This window comes from Macadamia integrifolia, chromosome 7 (genome assembly GCF_013358625.1).
Source record: "Macadamia integrifolia cultivar HAES 741 chromosome 7, SCU_Mint_v3, whole genome shotgun sequence".
Classification (NCBI taxonomy): Eukaryota; Viridiplantae; Streptophyta; class Magnoliopsida; order Proteales; family Proteaceae; genus Macadamia; species Macadamia integrifolia.
Genome location: NC_056563.1, coordinates 7488116 through 7499248, shown reverse-complemented (window position 1 = coordinate 7499248; position 11133 = coordinate 7488116). Strand labels below are relative to the sequence as shown.

The following is an 11133-nucleotide window of genomic DNA, read 5'->3' as shown; positions in this document are numbered from 1 at the left end:
CTGGTTAAACCAAGAGAAGAGTACAAGGCCCGTGTCATGCACGTGCCCCACAATTTTTCTAGTTAAATTATCTAGAAAATTAATAAATAATTCTTTATTTAATTATTTTCTACACTAGTAACTATAATTAACAAGGCATCAAGAAGATATTTAGCAATAATCCATTTATCTTACAATATAATTCAAATACTTTATTATCATTACTATTCATGGTTTACATTCTTAATAAATTCTTTCTTAATTAGAAAAAGGGTTTATGTGGGAGAGCATGGCCCCTGCACCTAGACCTTATTGATACTTTCTCGTGCATTTTCATTCTCTTTCATACATATTGAAGGCCACGTTTCCTGCAAGAAACACTTCCCCTTTTTAATTAGTCAAATTATAGTCGAAGTCTATACCCTAGTTTGTAATATATGAAAAGAGATTCCCTATATGTTACCATCAAACCTCATTTTACCTTATTGTGATGAAATAGAAATGTTATTTCTGGTGGAAGATTAATGGTTTAACTTATCCATAAAGATTGATTCATTTCATCCTTCTAGTGTAAAAGCTATTGCACATGAATTGGCAAAATTTTCAGTCAAACTCATAATGTCAAGGTGTATACTACTCTGCATGTATTTTGCTGGCTCATCCGCTACTCTCAGGAGCACAAGTGGATATTTTCAAATAAATAAATTATAACTTAAAAAACATGCCTCTTCCCTAAGACTTACTGGGACTAATATCTAAAGTCATTATTAACTTTATTTTTTTTTGCCCTTCATATCATATATGAAACATAAGAATATTTTCTGATTTAGATTATAAGATTTACTAGATTTGAGTCAACAAATTAAGTTGACACTTCGAGCACTTAATGGTTTTAACACATCGAGTTGGAATACATCATCTAAGGAGATTTTTTATTGACACTCCTTTTGGTGTCAAATAATTTCTAAACTTCTAATTTTTTTTTTTTTTCCTTTTAGTTTAATGCATTTTTTTCTAATGAGGGTAATACAGTCATTTCACATGTGTATTAAAAAATGTGCAAGATAATGGCAGCTTTTGAGAATGACATAATAACAAGTCCCTTTCAAATTATTTTTCAAAATTATTCTATACCCCTAACTTAAAGAACTTTGAAGAATAATACAAAGGTATCAAGTTTTAAATGAACCTATACCAAATTGCCGAACAATTATTGGCATCACTAACACCCCACCCACCACCCCCCCCAAAATAAAAAAAAAGAAAAAAAAAAAGAAAAGGCATCACTACATGAATTAAAATCTAGAATATTTTCATAAATTTGTACAAGAAAAGAAAACCTAGAGAAGAATAATTATTTCCAAATATAGGCTTGCTTTGGTGACCATGTTCTACAGACTACCTATGGCTTTAAGTCTTTTTGAGGAAGAGTCATATATCAACTTTATCAACTTTCCACATCTTTTACATATGTAAGATGCTCAATATGGAACTTGATCACCACTGTCTCAACCCACGTATTCATCCTTAGCCCCATTTTTGCAACACAAAAAATGTTGAAACCTTCTGCTCAAAAAAATCAATTTTCAAATGAGTAGATAAGGCAATTCTAGACCTAATTAATTATAGATTACAGATAGATCATTTATGTTTTTTTTGTTTATGACTTGTTTATAAAACTCATTAGTGAAAATAATATTTTAGCTTAAAATAAAAATAGTTTGATAATTACTAGACTTAATAGATTATAAAATGAGAAATAGAATTGGTATGCCTATGTAGAATAATTTTTATAACTTTAAAACTTATTAAATATATATATATTTTTTTTTAGAAGAGATATATCTATAGCATTTTTTGAAGAAGTGGGCCCAAGCCACAGATTGAGACCTACTCTAAAATACACAAAGCAAGTCTCGCCGATTGTTAAAGTGATCAACATAAAAATATAGTATTTAATATATATATATATATATATATATAATGCTATTCTATCAATAATAACATTTAATAAAACATACCAAATAGTTATATGAAAAATAAAAATAAAAACATAATAGACATATATGTTCATTATCTATCCTAATAAGCTTCATTGTTTTTGATATGCTTCACATTGTTGTAGTTGTTGCGTGCCACGTACCATATTTGCAATGTTCACGACCTTGTTATAGTCAATATCATTATCATTATATTGACATTCTTATCAAACTCTTCTGTCTCTACTTTTTCAAAAGCCAATACGATGCCAATTGCTTTCTAATAAAATTGTGTATACACAAACAATCACAACTAAAACTTGTGTCTTGAAACTATATACAGGCATCATCTTTAAACTAGGGAAATGCTTCTTCAAGATATCAAACTATCTTTCAATAACGGATCTTAATGATGAATGTGTAAAATTAAATAGCTTCTTTGCTCCTTGTGGTCATCTCCACCTAAATCTTGTTGATGTATCAAACTTCTTGAAAGGAGCCATATAGCTAGGCATATGTGTAGTTAGAATCAACAAGATATAGCTTGGCATATGTGTAGCCAGAATCAAAAAGATATTATTTTGCTACAAAATTAAGATTCAAGATTAAAATCTCAATGTCATCACCTAAATTTTAAAAATTTTATAATGACTATACAAATTCAATTGTGAAACGTTATTTGGTGGTGGATGGAGGAGCTTTAGATGAGTGTGTTGGTGTACGATGTTTTGTATTCCGTCAGAGTTTAATCCAGGGAGTACTGGTGCAGTACCTCGACAGGCAGGACGGTGGTCCCGCTATATATTTGAGGGCAACTGTGTACTTTCTGGATTAGAGTTTTTTCGTTATATATTTGTAACAAGGGTTTCTTTCTCTGTGATAAAAGCAATATTGAGAGGTGTGAGGGACAAGTGTTGTAACCCTATTCTCCATTGATAGTGAAGCAGAATCTCATCTCACCGGGGACGTAGACAATCTTGTCGAACCTCGTAAATCTATGTGCATTGCTTGTTTTGTTTTTCCATTATCTTCTGCATCATTTTAGGGTTGCGTTTCTACAGAGTGTTGATAGCTTCCCATAATATTCGATTGTCACATGTTGTTCTTTCCTAACCAGCTAAATGAAGGCGAAGCACATATCAAATGAATATGCAGCAAATACATTTTGGGTAACTTCATTTTTCTTCTACTAGATTTATATGGTATCTGTTTTGCAACTAGAATTGATGCAATTATATGTGTTCGATATATTGCTCCAATGTACTTAGCAAAGAATGGATATTAATTCAAGATGTTTCCTCAAATGAGGGTGGTTGTACTATCTCTTTAGAAAATATTGTAGTGTTGCCAATACATTATGGAAGTGATGGCTCACCATTTCACCTAAATACTGAAACCATATTTGGACAGGACATCATTTTTAAGCCATCACTAATATTGCCATTAAACCTCTCTTATGCACACACCAACCTAGTGAAATGGCTCCCTAGGCATACAGAACAATCTCCAAATCCTTTTTGCATGTTTATCAGGACTTCGAAATTGAAATATCCATGCATGACTTGTTATTTTGCATGTGTGCATCAGTGGTTTTGTAATTCGAGAAGTGGTCTTATCACCATTTTTTGTCATTAATTCTCTTATTATGCTCAAAATGTTGATGTCCATATATAGCAAATAACAAGTGGCATCAACGTGTTTTCATTGATAAATATTTTTTCTTCACTATTCATAGCAATTGATCATAAATAACAACTCATAAAAAACATGTAAATTCGAGATTAAAAAAAAAAAATTCCAAACACATAGTCCAACAAAAACAACTACAAAATATTTTTCAAACTACACACGCACATAGGTCCAACTTTAAAATATGAAACGAAAAACATTCACGCACATTGTAAGTCTCACAAGAAACAAAACTACAAAATATTTGAACCACACAAACCATAAGTTGAAGTATCTATCATGCACATCAAATAGAGGATCTAAACTCCTCTCACTTTACTCTCAATGTCTTTAGGAAGCCATGGTAGTATGGTACACAAGCTGATTCATGCATCAGAATGAATGTTTATCTTAATTTGTTTCATCTTTCGACTACCTCCAAAGCTATCACATGGTTGTTACTACTAAGCTCAGTCAGGTCTAAATAGTTAAGAATCTAATAAGTATTCTCAAATGTGGCGTATATCTTTGTCCCAAATATATATGCTTTTTCAGCTCTAGTAGAGCCACCATACTGGTTTTTATATGCTATTTCAGCTCTAGTAGAGCTACCATACTAGTCTTTTATGTTATTCCAGAATATAATCCTATTAATAGCTTCTCCTATATTGGGATTGTCACTACTCTTTGACCTTTTCCATAACCCTATAGGACTTCTTCACCTTCTTCCTTTTTTTTTTCTTTCTTCTTCATATCTGACACCTCAATCGTCAAGCCATCATCATTTGGTTGGTCATCTTCATTAGTGCAAATTGTACTTCCCCATTAGCTACAACATCGTGGAATAATTCCTATGATTCTTCTTCATTTTGCCAAGGGGCTTCATGAAATTCTTTATGTGGGAATGTTTAATTTTGACATAAAGTAATTATCAAAAGTTATCTAGTATTATAAACTACAAATTAATTTAGATTTGTTATATAAGGGGTTTATTGTTAGAATAGAATTTCAATACTTCTCACTAGGTGGATCAATAGTTCTTGGAGTTGTGTTCCACCCCCAACTTCTAGTTTTTATGTTTTAAACACACCCATGAACCCACATAACTTTCAAAATGTTCCATTTATTCTTGAGTTATGACATAGTTCTAGGTTTCCATTTTGGAAACTTCTATTAATGAATCAACTTTCCAACTTAATTGTTGGGCCTAGAAGGTCAGTGTCTATAAGGATAAGGGAAAAGACAAAATCCTCCTCTCTTGCTTCCTTTTGCAATCTCTCTCGTACAGGGTTTGCGATCACCTTTTCCATTTTTTTGGGGAGCTATTTCTTCTTTATCTTTCCACACTCCCCCTCTTCCTGAGGGGATTATGTCCTCAATCTTCTTAATGACATGAAGGAGATGGAAAAACATGGTTTTTGGAGTCACCACCTAGGATTTGAGTGCCTAGAACCCTAATGATGAGCTCAAATCTGATCGAGAGATCGAGTTCGAATAGGGGGTCTAAATCCGATGAAAGGATTAAAACCCCAAATTTGACTTCATATTTGGTGTGTTACAGAGATGTGGGTTCGTGTCTAGTTCAAAAAGTAAAAGTTGTTAGACACCCATCTCGTCTGAAAATTCCGGTCTTTTGGCCAAGTGCTTGTATTTCGAATATTGTACCCTGAGAATTTGAACAAACCTAAAATAACATACTTGCTATGTATACTTGGACAAATTCATGATAAAAATAGATAAGCAGGAAATGATGGCAGGGCAACTTAACCTATCCACATGAAATGAAAGAAATTACATCTATGCCATCCACATGAAATTATAAAAAACTAATTATACGATAAACTCATGAAAAAATAGAAATTATATATATACCCTCCACGTGAAATAATTGGAATTAACTCTAAATTATTCACATGAAATAATAGAAATTATATCTGTGCCCTCCACATGAAATAATATGAGTTAACTCTAAGTTATACATATGAAATGATAGAAATTACATCTATAACACCCACCTGAAATAATAGAAATTATCTCTAAGCTTATGGGAATGTAGGCAACATAACGACTGTACCATACTATATCACAATATGATGCAGACAACGCAATGTCTACACAATGATACATCTCACGTTGATGCGAAAAGCGTAACGACTATACAATGCTATATCTTGTGTTGATGCAGACAGTGTAATGGTTGTACAATGCTATATCTTATGTTGATAATTGTAATAATGAATTCTATGCATGCTAGGGTTAAGAAATTTCTTGTACTTAGAGTTCAACTATGGATGACGATTCCCTCGACTAAGGGGTGAAGATTTCGTCTTCTTCTCACTCTTTTGGAAGAAATGAACTTTCGACAAAGATTTGACACTTTCTAGGCTTCTCTAGGGATTCTTTCCAATATTATAGTCTTTCTAGGGTTTCTAGAAATTTTGAAAGTTTTTTTGGTTTTTTCTTAGGAAAATTAGGGTTTTGGCAGTATTTCGACGAAATTTGGGATTCCGATAGACTTCACAGGATTTCTATAGAACTTCAGGGATTTCTCCTAAAAAATGATTTTTGGAGAATTTCCTCTAGATTTTCTCATATTTTTTCTTAATTTTATGACCCCTACTTATAGATTTTCTTTGATGATGATATTTTGGTAAATAAGGGGTAAAAAGGAAAAAAAAGATCTGCCTAAGGACTTAGGTGGATAGGCCTAAGCTTGGGCAGATGGGCATAAAAGTGGGGTGGCTGGAACCTCCTGGGTTAGAGGGGATTTGTTAGGTTTAGGTTCTTTTAGGGTTTTTGAACTTCAGGGAGTGATTGGTATCGAAATTTTATGCACGAAATATCAACAAAATCATGTCGACAAGTACTATCTGATAATGTGAGAATTTAACTCTCTTTTTTCACTCAAAAATCAAGAAAATAGAAGATTTACCTTGTTCTAGCAAAGTTCTATTATTCCTGAAAAAATTGCCAACCACTTTCTGTCACCCCCACATTATTGGGCATCACTTGACATGAATATTGGTCAATTAGTTGACACGTTATCATTCAACACCCAAGGTTTAGGGTTTGTATTAGGTTCGAACGGGTGTTAGGGTTTTGCCGATAAAACAAAATCCTTCTTGAAAGTGAGCATACAAACTTTCTCTTTGCCTGTAACTATTATTGTCAAGAGGTGGACAAAATTAGAATGCGTTTATAAAGCTAGAAGAGAACTGTTAAATTGTATTATTACCATTTTAACCCATTTTTTGAGCCGTTAGAATACATGCTCATTAATGTTGAGCATAAAAATGGAGAAAAATAATTTTTGGCCATAACAAAAAAATGGCTTCAAATCCTATTATGGGTAAAAATATATATATATATATATATATATATATATATATAAATGATACCTAGGGGCCTAAGGCAACCTTAGTCTCAAGGGGCTGGACTACTATTTTATCTTTCAAAGCTAGCCTTAAACAATTAAGGGAAAACTTAGTTTGACTAACTGCTAAGGGTACACTAATAGATTTGGATCGATTTCAATTCTTTGTCCTTCAATTCTTGTCCAATTCTCTTCCTATTCGCAATCCATGTATATTTTTAAAATCCAATGGTTGTGGAAACTTTTGAAATTCAATCCCATTTTAACTCCTCAAATGCCTCAAACTTCCACAACCACAACTGTTGGATTTTGAAAATGTGTAGATACTACACATACAAAGAGAATTGGACAATTAAGAATTGAAGACGAGCCGGATCCTACACTAATATCCTCTCACTCTATCTTCCTCATATTATATGACATATTTTTTCTTTTCTTTTCTTGCTAACGACGAGTATTCAGGCCTTCGGCCTAACTAGTCCCGCGGGCCCATACTGACCCCACAACTGTATAGACCAAGTCATACCAGGGTTGAATGAGAACCATTCAACTTTCATTGAAAACAGTGAAGAGTACTAAACACCCCGTGTGAGTGGCCCAAAGTGTGCCTAGTGGGAGTCGAACTTAGGACGTCCGAGTTTACTATTTTGTCAATCTTCATTGGTGCACTCCCTATGCCGCTTGATGATCAAGAACTCCCTATATTGAAATGGCGGGATTTTCTTCCATTTCACTAAATTACAAGCCTACAGCCCATGCTATAAATCCCATCCCTTCTTTATGAGGGTTATCACGAGAACCCGTGATTTCAATTTATCACGACAAACAGGTTGTCCTTCAACTCTGTTTGGTTGCAAGGGACTTGTAAAGGTGAGGAAAGTGGATTTTTCACACTAAAAAAAAGAAAAGTTTATAATCATTACCCCATGGTGATTGCATAAGCTATTTTTTTTTTTTATTACATATAATTTTTTTTTTTTCATATTATGCAAAGGTTTCGGATGCAAAGTAAAGTGCAATTTAATAACCAAATATGGAATGATTTGAAATTAATGATATAGTTACATAGGGTGGTTATAACCCCAAGGGGATAGCCGGGTTGGCAAGGGACCTTTGCCTCATGGGGGTGTTTAGTATTCTTCACTGCTTTCAACTTTCAATGATTTCAACCTCAGTATGATCCGGTTCATGCTGTTGTGGAGTCGGTATAGACTAGTAGGAATAGCCGTCGTTAGCAAAAAAAAAAATGATGCAGTGATTACATACATTTCTTTTTTAAGTATGAAAATTTCATTTTCCATCCCCTTAAATCCCCTTGCAGCCAAACATAGTCTTTGGGGGAAGATACTTATATTATTAGAATGTGGGCCATTGCTGATAAAAACTTATAGGAAAAGGCTCTCCAAGCCCAAGGCGTATGGTTGTATACGACACCTCCTCACATGTATTACTGTTAATCTTTTTTTATGAGAGAAACAATGATTAAAAAAATACATGCGAGAGGGCGAAGAGTACCCACTTGCTCCCCCAAAGGAGATACTCATTAAGCAAACAAAAGTCAAGAACCATATTGTTGAAATATTTGGTTCAACAGAGTCAATAGAAAAAAAAAAGGATGAAAGAACATAACACCTTTAAATCAAAAAATAAATTTGTGATATCCAATGTCCAAAGGGTCCCAACTCCCAAAAAGAAACACCTGCATCATGCCCAAAGTAGCCGGATACATCACGACGTTTTCCATCTCTTTGCCTTTCTAGTGCACTTCTCAATATTGCTCACATTCGCTTGTTTGCCTCTGAGGCGACCTTTCCTAATCCCAAGCAAACAGGAATTGCTTAATTAGGGTTATAAATATGATATAACTCAGCCCACCATCCTCTCCCAGAGAATATAGAGAATTTATTCTCAGAAGTTAAACTACCAAAATGATTTTTTATTCTTGAAATATTTTAGATTGATTCAATCAAACAATTTCAATTTCTTGACCATAAATCTATTTGTTTACTATTTCATGAAATAAATATATGTGCTTCCTACTCTGGGTTGCATCTAAGTAAAGCTAAGTCTCTTATTATTTTAGGGGGTTTTACTCCAAATACCAGAATGCAACTTTTGGAATTAATGACCTTTACTGACACTAAGTTATCTATCAGGTACCTTGGTGTTCCTTTCATTCCAGGCAAGTTGTCTATGGCAGATTGTGCTCCTATCCTGGACCTGGTGAGGCAAAAATTGGAAGGTTGGAAGGCCAGATTTCTTCCATTTTTGGGTCGCCTTCAGATTATTTCTTCAATTCTTCAAGGCAGCCATATTTACTGGTCATGAATTTTTGCTCTTCCTAATAATGTCATTTCTAAGTTGGAATTGTTCTATGGACATGTCCCTATCTTGAGAAAAAAGTTACATTATATATCTTGGGATGTTGTTTGCAAACCAAAGAATGAATGAGGACTGGGAATAAAGCATATTAAAGATATGAACATAGTATGAATAATGAAGCAAGTGTGGGGGATCGACTCTCAGAAAGATAGCCTTTGGTTTAAGTCAGTAAAGCATGACTCTATTTGGACTGTAAATATCTCTCAAAACTGCTCATGGGTGTAAAGGAAAGTCTTTAAGTATAGGGATTAAGGTGGAACCATTTGCTCATCATCATATTGGGAACAGTGGATCTACTAGATTATGGTTGAATCGTTGGCATTCTATGGGGGTGTTAGTTAATAGGTTTGGGGACCATATTTGTCCCACTGTCTTTGGTGGAGATGATTAGATCGGGGAAATTGGCAAACTTGCCTTCCGTGCTACTATCAATCATATTTGGTGGAAAATGAATTCTAGACTTTTCCATAACAAGAATAGAACTAGACCTCAAATTTTGGCTGCTATTAAGGATAATGCTGTTTCAAAGTCCTCTAGCTCTTTATCAGGTATCCACATTCGAGAAATGGCAGATGAATAGAACCTTTCAACGACATAGTGCTTTTTCAAATCTCTCAAAATGGAATCCGTTCCAAACACATATGCCATGGTTCCTTACTTCGACAGGGTGCAAATATCTAAATTTCACCCTTTTAGATAAATTTTCAGACCTATTATCGATACTAAGTTGTACAAAACTAATTTCTTGTTGATAGTTGGTGTGTCCAAATATCTTGAGTTACTAAAATCCAAAGGCTTGCTCTTGGTTCAGCCCTCCGGGAACATGGTGCCCTTGCATTGTGATGGTTCTCTTGCCAATGATAAAGCTGCAAATGGTGGTCAGGTGCGATGTGCTATTGGCACTCTCTTTTTGCCTATGCAAATGAGGGCATGGATGCATCAATCTCGAGTATGGAGTTGATTGCAATAGAAGGATATCCTTTTGCGTGGATAGGGGTTTCCTTGAGATCCCTATTCAATCGGATTCTAGATTGGCTGTGAAAGGATTCAAGGCCCTTTTGAGTGTTTAACCTTTAAAGAGCAGAAGTATGCACCTTTCCTTCTCTCATGGTGATGTAAAGTTCTTAACCCCCTGGGTTTCCCTGATGACCTCCTTCATCTGGTTAAGGGTGATGTTGAGCATGATGTTTATTATAGGATGTAATTTCTCTTTATTGGTTGATTATTATTGTATTTTATTTTTTCTTCTTTCATTATATAATTCACTTATCACCCTCCTCCAAATAAAATCCTCTAATAATCCTCCCGATATGCACTGGCAAAATCTGTTGACTATATTTTGTTTCCTCATTTCTTATAAGTCTGGCAACGACTATATTCACCCAACGCGAGTTGAAGTGATACACGAAGAGGGCAAAAAGGTAGAGTTACAAAATTATTTAACACCTAAAACGGCGTCGATAAGAAAAACATCTTAATAAAAATAGAGAACAATGCAAAGATATGTTAACAGCCACACAAGCAAGAATATGACCAATGCAAAAATAGAGAACAATGCAAAGATATGTCAATAAGAAGATCGTCCAGAGGTTAAGCTTTGGACGGCCCTGGGCTGTGCTGAGCCCAAATCAGCAGGTATAGGTTTGGGACATCACAGTGGAAGGTTCGGTCAGGTTGTGCCGCCTGGCTGGATTACGCTAGGCATCTGAAACCTTGGGCTGCATTAAGCCTACTCTAATTGTAAACACCCCC

The 11133-nt window shown here is 34.4% G+C and overlaps 1 protein-coding gene across 5 annotated transcripts in view; it reads right to left on the bottom strand.

Moving 5' to 3' along the window:
• Nucleotides 1-8444: 8444 nt before the first annotated feature.
• LOC122084566 (oxysterol-binding protein-related protein 1C-like) overlaps nt 8445-11133 on the bottom strand; it is a 16781-nt gene continuing 14092 nt past the window's right edge. For all 5 annotated transcript variants that reach the window (XM_042652909.1, XM_042652908.1, XM_042652910.1 and 2 more), the window contains one exon: nt 8445-8812. The gene's annotated coding sequence lies outside the window, so the exon portion shown is untranslated. The remainder of the gene's footprint in view (nt 8813-11133) is intronic.